This window comes from Canis aureus, chromosome 4, assembly GCF_053574225.1.
Source record: "Canis aureus isolate CA01 chromosome 4, VMU_Caureus_v.1.0, whole genome shotgun sequence".
Classification (NCBI taxonomy): domain Eukaryota; kingdom Metazoa; phylum Chordata; class Mammalia; order Carnivora; family Canidae; genus Canis; species Canis aureus.
The window spans coordinates 12,557,925-12,580,303 of NC_135614.1; the positions used below are offsets into that span (position 1 = coordinate 12,557,925).

At 37.9% G+C, this 22,379-nt stretch overlaps 1 protein-coding gene and 1 non-coding gene across 6 annotated transcripts in view; one reads left to right on the forward strand and one right to left on the reverse strand.

Annotated features, from left to right (window-relative positions):
• The window catches only part of BICC1 (BicC family RNA binding protein 1), a 270,938-nt gene that overhangs the window by 59,983 nt on the left and 188,576 nt on the right, over positions 1 to 22,379 (forward strand). The gene's annotated exons all lie outside the window — the stretch shown is intronic.
• On the reverse strand, positions 6,313 to 6,431 carry LOC144313100 (5S ribosomal RNA). The gene has a single exon (XR_013378834.1). It is a non-coding gene; the product is annotated as a 5S ribosomal RNA (ribosomal RNA).

Genomic DNA, 22,379 nt, shown 5'->3' on the forward strand with positions numbered 1-22,379 from the left:
CCAGTTTAGTTGCATGGTTGTGTGAGAAGTGACTTTATTTTTCCCTTTGTCTTACGCTTTGCAGTTTTGGTCTCTTCTTGCCACCAGCTCCCCCTTCCCAATATCGAGCAACATTTCCATGAAATTTGAAAACCTCAGTTACCAATGGAGTACAAACAAGAGAAATGAAACTCAGTGTATAACAGAGCTAGTAGTAGACAGTATCAGAGGAATTTTGTGTTAGATAAGTCTGTTTACAATGTCTTACTGATGGGACTGAAGGACAGAAAAGTTTATTATGTGACAACTGTAAGATTTTAGGAAAAGTTTTAATCAGGAGGAGAGAGGTGATTTTCAAATTTTGAAGGTGCTTACATGCAAATGGTTGCTAGAAATATCTAAGACTTGTTTTCCTTTAAATGGCAGCTTTATTTCCTGGGGTTTTGAAAGCAGTAAAAATCTTTCTACTGTCTATATACTCAGTTAAGGAACTAATAAGAATATCTGTTTAGTCTTGTTATAAGAATGGTATGAAGTCTCAGATAATGTAGCCTAATTGTGGAGGTTTATGTGTTGGAGCATCTTTTTAAGTGTTAAGTGAACTATTTTTAATAGTGCTTTTCTAAATAGTACTAAAGAGCCCCCCAAAATTAAGTGGTAATGATAACATTTATATTTAAAATATTTATTAGTTTATTATGATATTAAGTTAATCATGATCAACATCTTTATAACCATACATATACGTGCTTAGTACTGTTTTTAAGTGTTTTATTTTTCTTAATCCACAGATGTAGATGGATATGGTCTTTGAAAGAATATAATAAAAATACTCCCAAGTTTTTTAAAGAGGGCATTTCAACCTTTCATGTGCCTGTTTTGTGGTTCTTAAAAAAGAAAAAAAGTAAACACAAAACAAACACAAGCAGATATTTGGTTCCATTTTGGGAGGGAGAAGCAAATGGATATGAGGTGGAAATATTCAGGTTTTGACATCAAATGATGGATTTTGGCTGTTGACCATACTGTATTTAGAAGCAAAAAAGGAGGGGAAAGTGCTGAGGGCTCCTCCCACACCATTTGGGAGAAATGAAAAAAGTGTATCTATTTGCTTTGAATGTGTAGTATATACATATGCCAGATTTCAAAAGACAAAAAATATATACATTAAAAATTATAACTGTTTTACTTACATTCCTTTAATCATTAAATTACTCCCCCGCCCCTTTTGAGGTAACTACTTTTACCTGGTTTATGTGATATTTCTCCCAGAAGTCATCTGTGCATATATAAACAAATGTTTGTATATCCTGTTTTATTTGCAGACAAAAAATATAGTGTTCTTTACACATTTGACCTAGCTTTTTATTTTTCACCTAATATCTTGAAGTGTACTTAATTGTTTTCAGGGTCTGGATGGGTAGACTAGTATTATTTGGGTAATGCTCTATTAGTGGACATTTCTGTTTTCAATCTATTTAGGCTATATGCATATTGATTTCAAATATTACAAAATTGCTGTCCATAAACTCTTCATTTTATATTACAGAAAGGACAGAGATTGCCTAGTTTTCTACATTCTCACTAGGATCACAGAGTCTGACTTTGTGACCTTTGTTAACCTGACAAATGCAAAATGGTATTTCACTGCAAAAACGTAAAAATATTTTTGACTGCCAAGGTAATAGATTTGATTGCCAACCTCTGGGGCCCCTTTCTTTCCAGTTTATATTCCCTGTCTTAGATGATGTTCTATATTCCTACTCAATTGCTATCCACTTAGATATCTCAAAGGCCACTTGTATTTGTTTCCTGTGGTAATAAATCACCACAAAGAGGCTTAAAACAACACAAATTTATTATCTTACAATTTTGGAGGTCAGAAGTCCAAAGGGATCTCAGTGAGATAAAATCAGGGTGTGGGCAGGGCTGTGTTTCCTTCTAAGAGCTTAGGGGAGAATCCACTTACTTGCTTTTCTAGCTTCTGGAGTGCACCTGCTATTTCTTGACTTGTGGCCTCTTCTTCCATCTTTAAAGCCTCTTGAAATCTTTCTCTGACTCTTCCATCTTTGAGGACACTTGTGATGATATTGGAGCCACTCAAGAATCTAGAATAATCACTTTATTTTAAGGTTAGCTGTTAGGAATCTTAATTTCATTTGCCAGGCTTATTCTCCCTCACCATATAACCTAACATACTGAAGGGTCTCAGGGATTAGGATATGGGGGCCATAGGAACTTCCTAATTGGTCTCCTAGGATATTCTTCTTCTTCTTCTTCTTTTTTTTTTTTTTTTTTTTTTTTTTTTTAGCTTTACTGCAGTATTATTCAGACATAAAAATTGCATTTATTTAGGTGGTACAATGTGATTTTTTAAAAAGGTGCACAACATATGTTCTTTTAACCTCCTTCAGTTGTTTTCCATACATTAGCTACAATGATCTTTTAAAAATGCACATATACTAGTGTCACTTCTTTTCCTAAAAGCTTATGGATAAAAAAAAAAAAAATCCCTGGTGGGGCCTCAGGGTTCTACCCCTTATAGCTTATCTTTGCCTTTCTTCTAGTTGCCACGCTGTCTCAGGGGCTTTGTATGGGCTCTCCTTCTGCCAAGGAGTCCTCTCATTTCCCCACCCTTTGCTGTCTGTACTTATACTCATTCTTCATGTTTTGATCAATACACTTCTTCAGAGAGACCTTCCTTTTGCTAGTTGGCCTGCAAAAGGACCCCAGTTGATAATGGTTTTATGGAGCAGCTGAGCATCTCTGCTCTGAATGTGAAGGTGAAACTTTCCTATTCATAACCATACACATGTGCTCACACACACGTGCTTTTTCAGTAATTGTTCTTTATTGGGCTATGTTGAAGTGCCCTTTTCTGTGACTTGGGATACACCATATTCTTTTTTTTTTTCTCATTAAACTTTTGTTTTAATGGGTCTCAAAATTCTGTGACAGATTTTTTGGTCAAGTTGTTTCCATTAAAAAGAACTGATTTTAAAAACTAATAACTGGATCCCTGGGTGGCGCAGCAGTTTAGCGCCTGCCTTTGGCCCAGGGCGCGATCCTGGAGACCCAGGATCGAATCCCACATTGGGCTCCCGGTGCATGGAGCCTGCTTCTCCCTCTGCCTATGTCTCTGCCTCTCTCTCTCTTTCTCTGTGACTATCATAAATAAATAAAAATTAAAAAAAAACTAATAACTTAAAACTGACACACACGCACAAAAAAACCCAAATGGTCCACAAAACATTCTTCTTTCCTTCTGAATGTTCTATGATGCATTGTTATCATTAACCAGTCTTTTACTGTTAAATGGCCAATTGACACAAACAGTTCTGAGACCGTTCTTCCACCACTGATTAAGACTGGGGTGGCAGGTGTTGGGGGATAATACTCATTTAGCCTTCTGAACTTTCTGGGCAGACTTGATGACTTTTCCAGCTCCAGCTGCCTTCTTGTCCACTGCTTTGATGACACCCACGGCAACCGACTGTCTCATGTCACGAACAGCAAAACTGCCCAGAGGAGGATAGTCAGAGAAGCTCTCAACACACATAGGTTTGCCAGGAACCATATCAACAATGGCAGCATCCCCAGATTTCAAGAACTTGGGACCATCTTCCAGCTTTTTTTCCAGAACGACGATCTATCTTCTCCTTCAGCTCAGCAAACTTGCAAGCAATGTGAGCTGTGTGACAGTCCAGCACAGGTGCATATTCAGCACTGATTTGGCCTGGATGGTTCAGGATAATCACCTGAGCTGTGAAGCCAGCTGCTTCCATTGGTGGGTCATTTTTGCTGTCACCAGCCACGTTCCCACGATGAACATCTTTGACAGATATGTTCTTGACATTGAAGCCCACATTGCCCCCGGGAAGAGCCTCACTCAAAGCTTCATGGTGCATTTCAACAGACTTTACATCAGTTGTAACATTGACTGGAGCAAAGGTGACCACCATGCCAGGCTTAAGAACACCAGTCTCCACTCGACCCACTGGGGGACAGTACCAATACCACCAATTTTGTAGACGTCCTGGAGAGGCAGACGCAAGGGCTTATCAGTTGGACGAGTTGGTGGCAGAGTTGGTGGCAGAATGCGATCCAGAGCTTCAAGCAGTGTGGTTCCACTGGCATTCCTATCTTTATGGGTGATTTTCCATCCGTTGAACCAAGGCATGTTAACACCTGGCTCCAGCATGTTGTCACCATTCCAACCGGAAATTGGCACAAATGCTACTGTGTTCGGGGTTGTAGCCAATTTTCTTAATGTAGGTGCTGACTTACTTAACGATTTCCTTGTATCTCTTCTGGCAGCAGGGTGGTTCAGTGGAATCCATTTTGTTAACACCAACAATTAGTTGTTTTACACCCAGTGTGTAAGCCAGAAGGGCATGCTCCCGGGTCTGCCCATTCTTGGAGATACCTGCTTCAAATTCACCAACACCAGTGGCAACAATCAGGACAGCACGGTCAGCCTGAGATGTGCCTGTAATCATGTTTTTGATAAAGTCTTTGTGTCCTGGGGCATCAATGATGGTCACATAATACTTGCTGGTCTCGAATTTCCACAGGGAGATATCAACGGTGATACCACGTTCACGTTCAGCTTTCAGTTTATCCAAGACCCAGGCATACTTGAAGGAGCCTTTTCCCATCTCAGCAGCCTCCTTCTCAAATTTTTCGATAGTTCTTTTGTCGATCCCACCACATTTGTAGATCAGATGGCCAGTAGTGGTGGACTTGCCCGAATCTATGTGTCCAATGACGACGATGTTGATGTGAGTCTTTTCCTTTCCCATTTTGGTTTAGGTTTAACGGTGGTTTTCATGACATCTGTGTTCTGGCGGCAAACCCGTTGCGACAAAGCAGGATATACCATATTCCTTAATGATAAGTCAACTGAATTTTATAACTTTTTCCATTTCAGTATTTAAGGGTCAGTCCTATTCATTTTACCTTCTTCAGAGCAGGAAGAGGAAGAAATAACATCTTCCCCCATGAATTCTATTCTTCTCAAAAGATGTCCGTCCTCTGTGTCAGTCCCATTTTTTATTGACTAGAGTTTGGGTTGGATAATAGGTGGTGGACTTAGGGCCAGGCTGGTATTTCTTAATAACTCCAGGAGGAGATGGCTTCCCCATACCTGTGCTCCTTGGCTTACTCTATGAACATGGATTGTGGTGTGCTTAGCTCTGGGCTGTAGTCAAAATTCTAGGATATGAGGATCATTGCTGGGATGCTATTCTATGATTTCTCTTTGTGATTGCTAATTAATTTCTTTTTCCATTTTTGGGCAGTAAGTTCATGAATATAAGGACCATACCTACTTATTTTTCCCTCTTCATTTCTTTTTTTCTTTTAAAGATTTTATTTTATTTCTTCATGAGAGACACAGAGAGAGAGGCAGACACATAGGCAGAGCGAGAAGCAGGCTTAGCAGGCTTGCGGGACTTGATCCCAGATCTCAGGATTACACCCTGAACTGAAGGCAGACGATCAATCGCTGAGCCACCCAGCCGTCCCTCTTTATTTCTCAGTGTAGGGTGACCAGCTGTTCCCAGTTTATTTAGGAGTGGGGGGATTCTGAGGACATGGAACGTTAAGTGCTAAAGCTGGGAAACTCCTGGGCAAATTGGATTGTTAGCTAGGCTGCTTCAGTTTTAGTATGGTGACTAACAAAGTGGGTATAAAACTTTTTTTTTTTTAAATAAACGAGCACAGAATAGTTTGACAAAGGCTAACAAAGTAGGCTATAAACTTATTAATGATTGTGTTTTTGTTCTTCATTAATAAAAATTAGAATAAATAAAACTAGTCATTGTGCAGCCTCACATGATAGGTATTAATTTCTTTTTAGATCTCTAATTTACAGTTGTACTTAGGAAATGGTAATGGGAAATTACAGAGGTAGAGTATGAAAGTGGGATTTGGTTAACTTAATGCTGTGTGCCCCAGGTCAGTAATTTGTGATATTTAAAAAATTGGAGTAATGGTGATAACATTGTAGTATTGCTATTTTTTCCTATAGTTTTGTTATTTTTATTTTTTTAAATTTTATTTACTTATTCATGAGAGACAGGACATTGAGTGACTGCTCTGTGTGTCCAGTGCCTTCCCCATCTGATCTGGGGCTTCAAAGGATGCCACACCCAGAAGCAAGCAACTGAAGCAGAGAGGACAGACAGACGAGAGAGAGAGAGGCACAGACACAGGCAGAGGGAGAAGCAGGCTCCATGCAGGGAGCCTGACATGGGACTCAATCCTGGGTCTCCAGGATCACACTCTGGGCTGAAACGGTGCTAAACCGCTGAGCCACCCGGGCTGTCCAAAAGCCTACAGCACCCGGTATTCCCAGGCGATCTCCCATCCAAGTACTAACCAGGCCAGACCCTGCTTAGCTTCCGAGATCAGACGAGATCGGGTACGTTCAGGGTGGTATGGCCATAGACTTCCTTTGGTTTTGAGGAGTGTTTTTCATTGACAAGTAAGGATTAGATAGTCTGTATGGTCTGTTCCTATCCAGGATGAAGACCAATTTTTTTTTTTTGGCCATTTTAAAAATAAATTTAAAAAAAATCAGCTATGATTAATTTTTCTTAGTAATTAACTCAGTAATTCATTTAATTACAAAAACTCTAGATAGTGTAGGTATTATTCTCCAATGTGACAGATAATGATGTACTTTCAGAGAAGTGGTTAAGATGGGTTGTTACTGCATATTAATAAACACACAACTTTTATTCTGAAAGGTAGGGATTGATAAGCTACACACAAAATACACAGTATTGCTAATACTAATTTTGCTTGTTTTCTTCTAGTTAAACTTTATCATTTAATAGATATCCTCACCTTATTAAATTTTTGTACAACTGGATAATGATAGTTTCTACATGCTAGTAGTAAAAAGGTTGACATATACAGTTTTCTCTGAGGATTATAAATCCATTATAACTAGAAAAAATAGAATGCTACTTAGTTGATTCTTCATTTCTTAACCCATTTATTCATCCATCCATTCATCCATCCATCCATTTAATGTGTACTGTATGTCTGCTACATTTCAGATATTATCATAGATTGGAGGATAGATGGGTAAAAAATAAAGATCCAGTTCCCATCTGGCAGTTGAATGTTCTTAGTGACCCCTTATTTTTTTTTTTATTTTTTTTTTATTTTTATTTTTTTTTAGTGACCCCTTATTGACAAGCAGTTAATACTGTAAATATTTGCTAAGTCCTTTCTTTGTGTCAGATACTATTGTTAAGTGCCCAGAATACAATGCCAATAAGACCTGCATAGGTCTTATCCTCATATGGTGTATAGTAGGTCTAAGCACACACATACAATACACGTGTGCTATAACATGCACCACACTCTATGTACACACATGCAAGCACATGTACAACAATAAGCATATAAACATTGTATATCATTTGGATATACATATATTTGTGTGGGTGTATGTGTATAAATCAATGAGCTCGCTGAATTGAGGTAACCTCAGGAGTTAGGCATCAGCCACTATCATTAACTAGCAAACAGGGTCTTCTCTGGTCTGGTTTGCCCACTTGTTCTCTCTGGGAGAGTCGCAGCGGTCTGCCAGTTAGTCTCTCTACAGCTGTGGGTTTTATTTGTGTGTGTGTGCAGAGGAAAAGAGTGGATATTACCCCGGGTGGCCTAATTAAGACCTCATGAATATTGATTGCCACATGGCTCATGTATAATTTGTGAATCATGAATATTTAGTTACAGGTGTCTCATGCATATTTATTGCCTTATGAATATTAGGTGCCTCTTGTATATTTAGTGCCTCATGAATTTTATGTACCTTTTGGTTCTTTCATGCCTTTCTGGGTTCACGCTTTATCTGTCACATCTCATTACTTATCTATGTTAAACACACCTGATGAGTTTCATCTATTCATTTGTTTTCCTTTGTTATTGAGCAGAATTTCCTTATTGAACAGAATTGAATTTTCTCAGACAATATAGCAAATGTACATTACAGCTATCCAGTTGTAAAGTTTCATGAGCCTAGCGCCCAGGAGCTTCAGGAAAAAGAAAAATAGTTTTCATTTTCAAAATTTCAAGTCAGTAATACACAGGTACATATTTTCTAATGTAGGAATTTTCATAAAAATTTGAGTAAAGGTCAAAAATAAATTGAAATTCTTATGAAGAAGACTATTTGTTAGCAATTTATTTGTATTAGCTTATGGTTTTGCTTAAAGCTTATATCGTGAAGTTAGTGGAAAGAGATGGCAGTTAATTTATTATTCCTTACTGCCTTGTGGGTTTTGAACTTTCACTTGCCAGTTTTACTCCTGTGTGTCATAAACATTTTTGGTATGGTTCTGATTCAAGGTTATAGTGTATGGAAATGTTATTTTGTAGGATAAATCGTCAGACTAATATAAATGAATTTTAGGTGGCTAAGAAGCTCTAGTTCATGCTGACCAAGAGCCAGATCCTCATTAAGCTCCTGGCTTTTGAGTAATCTGGAGGTGTGTTTAAGGTTAGCAGTAATTGATAGGATGGCTTGTATTTTCTGTGTATCATGGAAAGTAGTTCTTTCCAATTCATTAATAACTAGTCAGGAAGGGACCTAGGGTTTGGTGTTTTCTCTGCCATCTTCAGAAAGGGTCTCACATAGATTGTTTGAGAAGATATCTTAGAACAGACATACCAGCTATCCCATATGCACTGCGGAAGTGGTTATGTAAAGTACTTTTCTAATGTGATTGAAACCAAATAAACTAGGATAAACTGGGGAGTTAAACAAATACTATAGATATTTTGTTATACCTTTAAAATACAAATATATATTTTCTATTTCTGTTATAGAGCCAAAGCCTTTTCTGAATACGAGGGGCTGATGAGAAACATTGATATTTTGGGGGATAATTTAACAGATGTATGTGGGAATAGATGCAGCTGGCTCTTGACACAGATGGTGGGAGCCAAGGGTCCCAGGAGACATGAGTTTACTTGTAGCCTCAATGGTTTAGGGTCCTCTTGTGCATCAATCACTTCCTTTTGCAGGAGAGGGAAGGGACTGTTGATGATGTGGAGGTTGACTAGGAAATCCATTTCTCCTGGTTTTAGCATCTTCAGTTTTCTTATATCTGACTTGAAATTTCAAGCTGAGAGTCTGCTCTGTGTCAGTGACAGAGCAGGTAAGAAAGGCATTTCTTTTATCCGAAGCTGTAATTTGTGGCATTCTGGAGCTATTTAAGCAGGCGGGGCTGGGTAGCTGAATCCTCCAGTGGACCCAGGCTCCAGAGGGCATGATACCTGTCTGGCATAGTGTGGAATAAGGCCCTGTGTGTTTCCTGTGGGTTAAGAGCAGATCCCGTGATTCTTAAGTTGCTTGGAATATACCAGAAGAGCTAACATCCATTATTGACTGAGTGCTATATACCAGGCTAAGTGCTCTGCAAGGGCTCATCTGATCCTCACAACATCAAGTGGCAGAGCAGAAGCTGGCCCTGACTGCACCCCTTGCCACCACCACCCTTTTTTTGTTAGGGTATAAAAATTTATTGCAGGTACAGAATATGACCAGTAACGAATGCAGACAGGCTAGGACACAATAATACTGGATGGAAGATGGCTAGCTCTTTGGAAAGTTAACAGGTTTGGGTGGCTCAGAGCCTCATGCCACACGGAATGGTCATTCAGAAGGGAGAGCTCATGCCAAACACTGCAGGAGGTCAGGACATTGAGTGACTGCTCTGTGTGTCCAATGCCTTCCCCATCTGATCTGGGGCTTCAAAGGATGCCACACCCAGAAGCAAGCAACTGAAGCAGAGAGGATTCCTAAGGTGGCCCAGCTTGTCTCTGACGTCACGGCAACACCATTTTAAGCAGTATGTTTAATTGGATGATTTCCAAACTATACACGAAGTTTCTAACCATCACAGTTCAGTGAAGTACAAAGCATTAAGTTACAGGCTCTGGCAAGAGAAGGCAACACCAGTGGTGGCACCTTCCAATCCTGGTTGGTCTAGGAGTAGGGAGTGGGGAAGGTTTCGTTTTAAACTGAGCCCTTCATTTCAATGTACAAAATAATTACTCTGATAAGCGCTGGATAGGATGACCAACTTTCCTGGTTTGCTTGGGACTGAGGGTTTTCTGGGAGGCTGGACTCTCAGTGCTACAAGTTTATGTGTTACACCCCTAGCGCCCATGACTCCTGTCCAAGAGTATCTATAGCCAAGGCCCTCCCTCACAGCGGATGCTACCCACAAACAGTGATGTGTTGGAATTGGTGGATGAATACCCGCCTCTGAGCCCCTCAAGGGGGCAGCTCTGACGATCTCTCCATGGTCTCTGAGGGATCACACAAAGGGATCCCACTCAGACATCTGTACAAACTTTCCTCTTTGCTGTCTTTCCCTAGCAGCAACCCTTGGGATCAACTTCCAAATAAATTATTTTTACTCTGGAACCTATTACAGAGTCAACCTTTGGGGGAATCCAATAAAAAACATGGGCAAGAACTATTTTTACCCTCATTTCACAAAAAAAGGAAAATGAGGGACAGAGAAGTTAAGTCACTTTGCTCAGTTCAGCTAACAGAATAAATACTAGTTACTACTTCATATACAGCTTTTGTTCCCATCCACCCATTTGTAATTATTTCCAGAAAACCTAAAGGTGTCTTTATTCATATGGAATTAACAATAGGCAGCCATCAGTCCATGGGATTATGGGTGATATGTTATTCTGTTCCTGTTAACTTTATGGTCAGAGAATTGAATATAGAGCAGAAAACATGTCTTAGAGGATTCGGGCTTTTTTTTTTTTTTTTTTTTTTTAACCAAGGAGAAATCCATCTTTTATGGATTCACAGAATTTCCAAAACCAGCAGAGCTACTGACTAAGCATGAAATGCTGATCTCTTGCCCTGGTGATGATCAGTCTGGCCTTGGCTGGAAGCAGGACTGTGACATCTCTAACTGGATGGGATGTAAATGGCCTGCTTGTGCTAAGAAATGTCTTTTGGTTCTGGCTATCATCCTAAAGGTCTCTATCTATGAAATGACTCATTATAAGGAAGTCTATTAAAAACAAATCTCTCCCTGTTTTAGAGCATTTCTTAAAATTTCTGCTTAAAGAATTTTGGTGTTTTCAGTTACAGTTATGCCAAGAAATGGAGTATGCATTGAGGAAGTACAGTACTTGAATTTCTTGTAAAGATGGATGCTTTGGGAAGTGAGTGCGCTTCTCTCTTCTTTGAAAGCAAGAATCTTGGGAATTATAATAGAATTAAAAAAAAGTCTTTCACTGTAAAACCCCACAGCTTAACCAAAAGTACTCCAGGTTTCTCTAGTAAAAGTGATTCCACTTATCTGACCTTTTAGGATTATTTTCCATTGTTCTCAATCCCTTGTTGTCATCTTAAAGGTTCTTTATATATTAAAAAAAAAAAAAAAGACAGCTGCCTGGCAAATGATCCACAAAAATAAAAGAAGATGTTGCAGAAGGGCAGAATAACCATATGTCCTTGTTTAGGAATGAGTGGGAAGTATTTTTGCTTTAGAGAAACTGATCTTTGACCACAGATGCTCGCTCTCATTTAAAATGGGCTTGCCTTTTCTGACTACTTGGCCCTTCTACTAGGGCATTTGTTCCTTTCCTAGAAGATTTAAACAGATACTCCTCAGTGAGGGGATTCACACATGGCTTTGCATTTTTTGGCTCCACATTTGCTTCCTATCCTGTACTCTGAAGGTGCCACACACACATACGCTCTTTCACATTGCTTCGTGCTGTTGGGTTGTACGATAAGAATTGCTACAAAGGACCAAGTCCAGTGTGGCCATGACTTGGGGCATCTTCTCTTGGTTGCCACTGAAAAACAGATTCATTTTACCAGGTGCAAAGTGAAAAGTGTGGGGTGTGGCTTCACTGGTGGGAAAGTTATAAGATGTGCAGGAAAACTCTTTCCCAGGTGCTCTGAATATTAGGCTTCAGAAGTTGTTTTAGAAAGACTGCTCTGTTCTCAGGAATTTAGGTGGGTGCTCTTGGACCCCATAGATAGCCACTTTTTCCTAACACACTGCCGCTGTGGATCGTGGAGTGAATGAATTGGTCTGAAATCTTGAGCTCAGTTCTGTTTCGAGTGCCTCTGCCTCTGAATTTCATAGGTTTACGTACCACATATAAAGTAAAGGTTAATAATGTTTCTCAGTGTGGGGTGATATTATTTTTCTAGAATATATTTCCCAGAATATTACAGTCCTTTGTACTCTCCTCATACCCTTTATAATTTTAAGTGTAATTTTATAATGTCTTCAACTTCTCTTTCCTAGAATGAAATTTTTCACAGAAAATTTTGCCAAAGGAAAAATACCCTCTAATAAATATCTCATTATATTCATTGCTCTTGTCTGGATATAGTCCTTCTTAGGTGTTGTGATGGTAAATGCATGCAATATTACATGTGTGGCTGAATATTAGTTTCAGTTGAAATTGGGATAATATTCTTTGCCCTTGTCAGTTTTTCTTTTTTCCTGTTGTGTGAGGAGGGGATGTGGAGAATTTGGAGACAGATTCTGAGTTAATACCTTTAGAGAATAGTCCACCATGATGTTGATTTTCTTCTTAACTGTAAGTCCTTCAAATAATTTAAAAAAAAAACTTCTGAATTTTCTTTTCTTTTTTTTTTTAGAGAAGAGCAAGAGATTGGGTGGAGGACAGAGGGAGAGAGAGAGAATCTTAAGCAGGCTCCATGCTTAGTGTGGAGCCTGACACAGGGCTTGAACTCACCACCCTGAAATCTAGACCTGAGCTGAAATCAAGAGTTGGATGCTTAAACGACTGAGCCACCCAAGTACCCCTGAATTTTTTGTAGTTACTTGTCCTTTCCTTTCCCTTTCCCTCATTCCCATTTGGAAAAGGGTTGGACACAGTATCAGATCCTTGTTGATTGCTTATTTGAGGAGCAGCATTTCTGTTTAAAAATTGAGACCAGGGGAATCGGGTGGCTCAGCGGTTTAGCGCCTGCCTTTGGCCCAAGGCACGATCCTGGAGTCCTGGGATCAAATCCCACATCAGGCTCCCTGCATGGAGCCTGCTTCTCCCTCCTTCTGTCTCTGCCTGTCTCTCTCTCTCTCTCTCTCTCTGTGTCTCTCTCATGAATAAAGAAATAAAATCTTAAAAAAAATGAGATTGGTTTCTACCCATTTCTGGGACAGGAGGGTGACGGAGTAGGGATACTTTTTTTTTTCTTACAGGAATATTTCTTCATAACCTGCAGTCACGAAATAACACTCTTGTTCTAACCAGTGCAATTTAGGTTGTCTTTCACAAGATCTAATATTAGAGGAATGGGAGAGAATGCCGCACTGCACTGTATTTTGTGGTTTATTACATTTTTGAAGTTATTTGTGCAAAGATTGCTCAAGAATTGCTTTAAGGTGCATCCGTAAAGTTCAAGTTATTCTTTCCTAATTGCTGGCAGTGAACTTTTTGCTGTTCCCTTTGTATTCTCCTCTGCATATGTATGTGAGGGGGATTTTTCATGGTTCACGTAGCAGCACTTACTTTGAGTAGTTGACTCCCAGCCCTTGATGTTATAACAAGCATGTAACATAGCACCCCATTTTTCAAAATCATTTTTGTTGGCTTGTGATTGTGCTTGTAAAAGGTGCTTATTTGGAAGTTCCCCCTCCCCCCGCAGCTGTAGTGTTCTGTTTATAACCATTGAGTAGGTACAGTTAAGCTGACTGCATTGTACACAGGGAAAGTTTGTGTGGATTCAGGGCCAGGGAATGAGGATAGAGGCTGCCTGTCAGATAGCATAGTGGGAGAAGCTTGGCAGGACCTACAAGAAGGCAAGCATTCTAGCTTGGATAGATAATTGAAGAATTTAGGCAAGAAGTGTTATTTTTATTTTGTACATTCATTTTGACTTTGTTAATCTTAAAATATCCTTTGGAAATCAGAACTTACTGAGTTTAATTAGATATATGAGTAAACATAGATTCATAGAGTATTTTCTCCCAAATAGATACTTTAAGAAATGATTTGGCTTAGCGTAAAAATTCTTAAATGCTCTTTTGCTCTTTACTTTTACATATGTATGTGTCTACACTTTTGGGGGCTCATTTTCAGAGTATTATGGCCATGCCCCAAGAAAATTTGGGAAATAAAGATAATATAAGATATAATCTAATAATACTCCTTCCTACCATATATACATTTTGGCCTTTTGATGAATGTCCCTAGTTTTATTTAGTTGTATTGAAAGGATAATACTTACAATCATATCACACATAGAATTTTATGACCTACTTCTTTCTTTTAACTGCACAGTTTATCATAATCATTTTCATACCACATCAAAGCTTTTACAAATCAGCAAACCTAACTTTTAAAATAACCTTGAAATGTTTGAATAAGTCCCTATATTTAAATTCTTTTGATTCTCATACTGCTTTTTCCATGTTTTTACTTATTGTAAATATTATGAGAATGAATATGAAAATGAACATGTTTGTGCCAGTAGTTTGGGCTATATTCTTGGGACCTAGTCTCCTAGAAATAGAATTATTGGAAAGTACATGGAAATGATAGCTACTCTTTATATAAACCAAATTATTTTTTAAAATGTTTGCATGAATTTACACCTCCACCACTGTATAGTCACAACATTCTTATTGGTACTTATGGTATTACTGATTTTCAGAGTTATTATGGTATAATTATGTTAATTATATAAAACCTTTAGCTGAGATAAAAATCTTTATATTCTCTGAAAGAATACGTCATTTTATTTTTTTTAAAGATTATTTATTTATTCATGAGAGACAAAGAGAGAGAGAGAGAGAGAGAGAAGCAGGGACACAGGCAGAGAGAGAAGCAGGCTCCATGCACGGAGCCCGATGCGGGACTTGATCCTGGGTCTCCAGGACCATGCCCTGGGCCGAAGACAGGCACTAAACTGGTGAGCCATCCAGGGATCCCCAGAATACATCATTTTAAAAAGGATGGATTCACATATTGTATCTGACCCATTAAAGAGCAGGAGTTTTTCTTCAAACCTTTCTGAAATTAACCTAAACCTGTTTGGCAAAATTAGAAGGGTATTCTAGAGGATTTTCACATTGTATATTTCAGGATAGGTGCCTCAAGCCTGCACATTCAGAACCTTGATAGAGCATCGCCAACTCTCATTACCTTTTTAGAAAGACTTAAGTATTTTGAGAGTGGCGAATAACTTAGGTCTAAGACACTTCAGTTTCTTGAACTTAAAATGAGTTTAAACTTCCAAAGTAAATGAAGTGCAAAAAAGCAGCTGAGAAGATAGAATTGTTTAAAAAAATGAATACATACAGGCCCACTATGCTGTTATAGCCTATTTATTTTAATTGAGATAGAATGTAATTCTTTAACCAAAGCTAAAATTCTGGGAATAAGAATAAAGCTATGGCTTAGAATATGACCACTGTGTTTGCATCATAAATATACACACATATTTTATGAAAGGAAATTGAGGTAATAGTATCTGTTACACTTTTATCCTGGGCCAAAGACTATTACCTTAAAATTACTCTTCAAGCATTGTTTGAGATGAAAACCACATTTAAAGGTGGGTTCTGCCTACTGATGAAAAACGAATTCATGTTAACAACCAAGGACTTTAAATGGAATAAATTATAATCAGATGTTAGATTTTGATCAGCTTTAACAAAAACAAATGATTCTTTTTGGAGATGAGAATTGATGTTTTAGCCCTCAGAGAATATATCTTCCTTTCAAACTAAATGTCTTGAGAGGAGGGGATTTGCTTTAATTTCATAAAAGTAGACTTGTGATTTATCAGCAGCAGACTGCTGAGTTTAAGAAATAAGAGCTCCCTTAAATGTTTCCTAGACCTTTGGAATGAGAATGCCTTGATTTGTAGTAACTTAATTATGCAAAGCCACATTGTACAGAAGGTTGAATCGTGCAGATAGCTAAGGAATAGGACCTATTGGGATTGTAGGTCAGATCCCCTGTGAGTGAGTACCTTTGCTGCCTTTCTTTTGCATATTAGAACTCATTCCTTAAACCTGTATATCACAGACTTAGTCCTCTTGTGTGGAGAATTAAGTCTTTCAGGACCACTGGGCATCTGCTGATTGTCTTAGCACTTCACACCTCTTCTAATGAGATGCAGTATGAGGCAGTCTTGGCTCAGCAGACCCTGAGTAGAGCAAGCTTATAAAGGGATGGAAACAGTTTTAATAATAAAAAGTGAGTCAGTTACTGCTTCTGTCATCCTTTAGTTAGGTCTGAAAAACAGCTTTTATAGGTTGTAATGAGTTATGCAACATATCCAGAGCACAGGCATGATTTTAAAGTCTACAGTGATTTATGTTGTCATATTTATGTATGTATGTATGTATGTACAGCTGACACACAATGTTACATTAGTTATGTTGTCATATTTAAACATTTTACTTGCTTCAAAGTAATTGTATTTCTCTGTGGTTCTGGGGTGAAAGTGAAATGTGCAATGGGTGTCTTTGGGCAACTGACTAGGGGTCTAGAAAGCCAACTTGACTGAGATTTTTGGAAATAAAAAGCAGCAGTGTCATCAGTGATTCCAGTGATCTCATAGTGCTTGAGACTTAACTTTGTGTAAGAATTATCTCATATGTTTACAAGAATGCAGATTCCTGGGCTCCCTCAAAGATTAAGATTTGGTGGGATATGTGGGTGAGCTCACGAATATGATTTGTTTCATGGGCATTCTTTTCCCCCCACCCCCAGTGTATCTTCAAAGTGGTATGGGTACAGTTCCCTAGAATATTAGAGAACTCTTATCCAGTTGGTATGTTTATTTATGCAGACCTGTCTTATTTGAGCTACTGGAAGTGTCCAGTGAAAAAAAATAAATTTTATGATCTAGTTAAATTTATTGACAACCTGAAAGAGTCTGGAAAGATCATGCGAAGTGTCCATTTGGTAGCACTGACAGTGTAGAAAGAAGTGGCATAGATATGTATTATTTGGAATATCATTGCATGAAGAAAGGATATTCCTAAAAGAAATAGTGTACCAGTAATGCTTAACTAGTGATATTGGCATGATGGATGGGGCAGTTCTTCATTGAGTTAGACTCTGTGACTGCCCCAGCTCTACATTGTAAATGTCTGTGCCATTGTCCCCAACCCCCATCCTGTGACAACATCATCACCTGACATATTTCCAAATATTCCTCTGAGGAGTGGTGCTTCTCCTGGTAAAGAATCAGTGTGAGCCAACTTCAGGTATTTGTACCCCGGTCACTGGAGAGCTCCCCTTTCTCTCTGCTCTGTCCTGACCTGTGGCCCCTTGTAGGAACAGATACTATGTAAGTGCTTTGAGGCATATAAAGGGAAATCTGGTTGACAAACCCATGTGGACATTCACAGCATTCTTTCTGCCCAGAATTCACTTTCCCTGTCTCCCATTCTTGGTCCTTTCCCATGGTAAGGGATCAGCTCAGACACTCCCTACCATGTTTTTTATCTGAGTTCCTTTCATCTGTGACTCTTATATGATGTTTAACCTTTTAGAGTCTTGTCATTTTTATTACTGCCTTAGAACTTACAGTTAAGACTGTAAGTTCTTTGAGGTCAAGATTTGATGGCTTCCATTTATTAAATGCTTATAGAGTACTTATTTACATATTTTTGAGGTGAAAACAGAGCCATAGGGAGGCTAAATCACATACTCAGGATTACACTGTTAGTAAATTGGCAAACCTAGAGTTGAACCCCAGTTTCTCTGACTCTACAATTTTTATCGCCTCTTTATATGCCTCAGGTGCTAAATAAGTTTTGTTTAAATGAATCAATAAATGGGTCTTTTAGCCTTAAGAAGAATTTGAGTAGCCTTGATGAAAGCAAGCATATCTGTGTGCCCTCATGCCCCCTTACACATTTGATGAAGAGAATAGTGGAACAGACTACCCTTTCATAGATTTTTGCACATAATCTGAATTGTAAGCCTGCCTGGAACACATTTGGTTCTGATTTAAAATGAGTTGGCTTGCCCCATTGCCATGTTATTACAAACACAAAAGAAATATAAACTTCATTCCATTAAATAACCATCTACATAAACTCTTAAAGAGTTTCATGGTTTTGGGTTGGACCAAAGCTAGATATTAAGGAAATGGTTATTAATGTTATATATTTTATTCAAACTACTCTAATTCTTTAACCCTCTCACCACCCCCCTAACACACTAACCACCTTCCTCCCTCCCTCCCTCCCTTCCTCCCTCCCTCCTTTCCTTTCCTTTCCTTTCCTTTCCCTCCCTCCCTCCCTCCCTCCCTCCCTCCCTCCCTCCCTCCCTTCCTTCCTTCCTTCCTTCCTTCCTTCCTTCCTTCCTCAAAATGTTGCCAGGAGGTGAAGACAGGTACAGCCTGGATTTCAAACTGCTAATGCCCACTATTTGGAAATGCTCCTTGCTTTGCTTTGTAGTCTTTCGCTATGCTCTCTACTTGAATATTTTTCAGTCTCCTTTGGGTAACAGTTAAGTAAGTTATTAGAGTAGCATTGTATAATGGAAATATAATGTGAACCACAAATGTAACTTAGAATTTTATAACTTTATGAAAAAGAAAACAGTCGAGATCAATATTAATAGTACTTTTCTTTAACCCTGTATGTAAAAATGGTATTGTTTCAACATATAATCCAAACATTACTAAGATTTTTACTTTTTTCTGCACTAAGTCTTTGAAATCCAGTGTGGTTTTTACTTTTACAATACATCTGGATTCAGACTAGCCACGCTTGAAGTGCTCAATAGCCATAAATTGTTGGTGGCTATTGTTTTGGACAGTGTAGTTCTCTGGGAAGACCAATAGAAGCTCACTATGGTGTACTAGGTATTCATATTTCAATTAAACTGTATAAGGGCCATGAACATACTTTAGCTTTTGATAAAGCTAGAGGAGTGTTGTGTTAAAAAAACCCACTAATGTAAATACTCAAAGTTGTCAAATAGTGTTTATGACCCAGGCCAGACTAAATGGTGCTTTAGGAATTGCTTATGTAAGAAGAAATAGGCCCTAAAAGCTAAACATTTGACATAAGCAAAGTTTCTGTTAATCAGTTGGACTGAGAGTACACTGATATATGTTTAGGGTCATCAGTCCACAAGGAAGTCTTCACTGTCAGGTCAATGAATTTGAAGTTTGAGTAAACTCGTAGCCAGAGTTGCTTGAAGAGTTCAAATTAAAAGTTGTTTGAAGCAATGAACAATGTAATTTAGATGTTCTCAGATTTTTGTGAATATTTGTTTTCCTACAGTTGATAGCAGCAGATGCCTTCTGAAACTAAAAGCCTGTAGACTAGAGAACATTGGCCTTTGCTTGGAACTGCTGCTATGCCCTAGTGTGGCAGGGCCACCACAGTCTTAGGTTGCCCCCAGCACTGGAATAATGGCAGAGCTTTATTGCCCTGAGAAGATTCAACATGTAAAAAAAAAATCCCCTGCAATCTGCAGTTTGAGTAGTGTAATTCTGCGGAGGACTTAATTGTTGGATTTATAGATATAAACCTTAAACAGGCAGAGTAGTCTCCATTGTTAGAAAAATTAGGACTGCTCCCCTACCGCCAGCATAATTTTTGTCATGCCTGTTAGTTTGGTTGAAAATTTGGTGGGAAATGTAATTTTTAAAAAAAAGTCTCACAGGATGTCTTGGAATTGCTGTAGTTCAGTTAATGGCTCATGCTCTTGGCCCAAATTGTTATAGATGATCCATCTCTTTGCTCTCATACTCTTAGCTATTGAGCCAGTTTAGAATGTGGTAAATTAATAAGGTGTTACCTGTTTTATTTTATGTTTCATTTGATGTGACCTTCCAGTGAAGTGGCCTTCTTTTAAGCAGTCTATAATTAGAAATATATACATAAAATTTTCTCTTTTTGGTTCATGCATTTTAGAGAATGTCTTTCTGTCTTGGGGCTAGCTGCAATAGTTTGATGTGAATCACAGAGGTTTTCCAAATATTGGATTTTGTGTTTTCAGCTCTGAAGTTTCCTACTGTAGGCCTAAGTTAAAACTCCTTCATGAGAGTTATACAGAATCAGTATTTCAGTCTAGAGGGTGCTAGATTAATTAAGGCCTATGATATTCTGTGTTTGGTATGATTTCATTGTCCAGTATTCATCTCTGATATTGCTGTAGTCATTCTGTCCCTTGGGTAGCTTATATCCACATTTGACCTTCAGACTTTTGCCAGATTGCTTTATACCTTGTGTGCTGAAAATGCTGTGACAAACCAGTCCAACCTTGGTTCACTCTCAAACAGGAAGGATTTCAAATATGTTACCTGATTCCTTTTCATAGTTAAAAAAAGTTCAGGCTATTTAAACACATTCTGAAAAATACAAAGGAGAAAGTGATGAATTATCCAGTAATTCCACTACTCGAATAATGATTGTTAATATTTTGTTTACTTTATCCTTTGTCTTTACTTATCCTTTGTACATTTTTATATACAGAAGTGAGATAATTCTATATATCATGTCTTATAGTCTCCTTAAAAAATAATTTATTTCATTTTTGAACATGGGGTTTTTTTTGGTAAGTTTTTAATTCCGGTTAGTTAACATACAGTATTATATTAGTTTCAGTTGTACTACAATATAGTGATTCAGTAATTTCATACAATACCCAGTGCTCATCACAAATGCACTCTTTAATCCCCATCACCTATTTAACCTGTTCCCCCACCCAGCTCCCCTTTAGTTACCATCAGTTTGTTTTCTGTAATTAAGAATCTTTTTCTTGGTTTGTCTCTTTTTTCCTCCTTTGCTTGTTTGTTTCTTAAATTCCACATATGAATGAAATCATATAGTATTTGTCTTTCTCTGACTGATTTGTTTCACTTAGCATAATACACTCTAGTTCCATGCATATTGTTGCAAATGGCCAAGATTTCATTCTTTTTAATGAATTCATTCTTTTTAATGACCGAATAATATTTCCTTGTGTATATATTCCACATCTTCTTTACCCCATTCATCAATTGTTGGACACCTGGGCTCCTTCCATAATTTTGCTTATAGCATAAATAATGCTATAAGCATTGGGGGGCATGTATCCCTTTGAATTAGTGTGTTTATATTCTTTGGGTAAATATCCCATAATGCAATTGCTGGATTGTAGGGTAGTTCTATTTTTAACGTTTTGAGGAACTTCCATATTGTTTTCTGGAGTGGCTGCATCAGTTTGCATTCCCACTAAGAGTGCAAGAAGGTTCCTTTTTCTCCACATCCTCACTAACACCTGTTTCTTGTGTTGTTGATTTTAACTTAACCATTCTGACAAGTGTGAGGTGGTATCTCATTATAGTTTTGGTTTGCATTTCCCTGATAATAGGTGATGATGAACATCTTTTCACGTGTCTATTAGCATCTGGATGCCTTCCTTGGAGAAATGTCTGTTCATGTGTTCTGATCATTTTAAAATTGGATTATTTGTTTTTTTGTGTTGAGTTGTATAAGTTTTTTTTATATATTTTGAATACTAACCCTTTATCAGGTATGTTGTTTGCAAATAAGTTCTTTTGTTCCATAGTTTGCCTTTTAGTTTTGTTGATTATTTCTTTCATTATGCAGAAGAAGCTTTGTATTTTGATGTAGTCCCAGTAGTTCATTTTTGCTATTTTCCCCCTTGCCTCAGGGGATCTATCTAGAAAAAAGTTGCTACAGCTGATGTCAAAGAAATTACTGCCTATGCTTTCTTCCAGGTTTTTATGGTTTATATTTAGATCTTTCATCCATTTTGAATTTATTTTTGTGTGTGGTATAAAAAAATGCTCCAATTTCATTCTTTTGCATATTGCTGTCTGGTTTTCCCAGCACCATTTGTTGAAGAGGTTGTCTTTTTCCCATTGGTTATTCTTTTCTGCTTTTTCAGAGATTAATTGACCATATAGTTGTGGGTTTATTTCTGGGTTTTCTGTTCTGTTCCGTTGATCTGTGTATTTACTTTTGTGCCAGTACCATACTCTTTTGATTACTACAACTTTTTAATACATCTTGAAGTCCAGAATTGCTATGCCTCCAACTTTCCTTTTCTTTTTCAAGATTGCTTTGTTTGGGATCTTTTGCAGTTCCATACAAATTTTAGGGTTGTTTTAGTTTAATGAAAAATGCTGTTGGTATTTTGAAAAGGATTGCATTAAATGTGTGGATTGCTTTGGGTAGTATAGACATTTTAACAATGTTTGTTCTTCCAGTGCATGAGCATAGAACATCTTTCCTTTCTTTATGTCATTTTCAGTTTCTCTCATAAGTGTTCTATAGTTTTCAGAGTATAGGTCTTTCACCTCTTTGGTTAGGTTTATCTTAAAATTAAGATATCTTAGGTATCTTAAAATCTTTTGTGCAATTATAAAT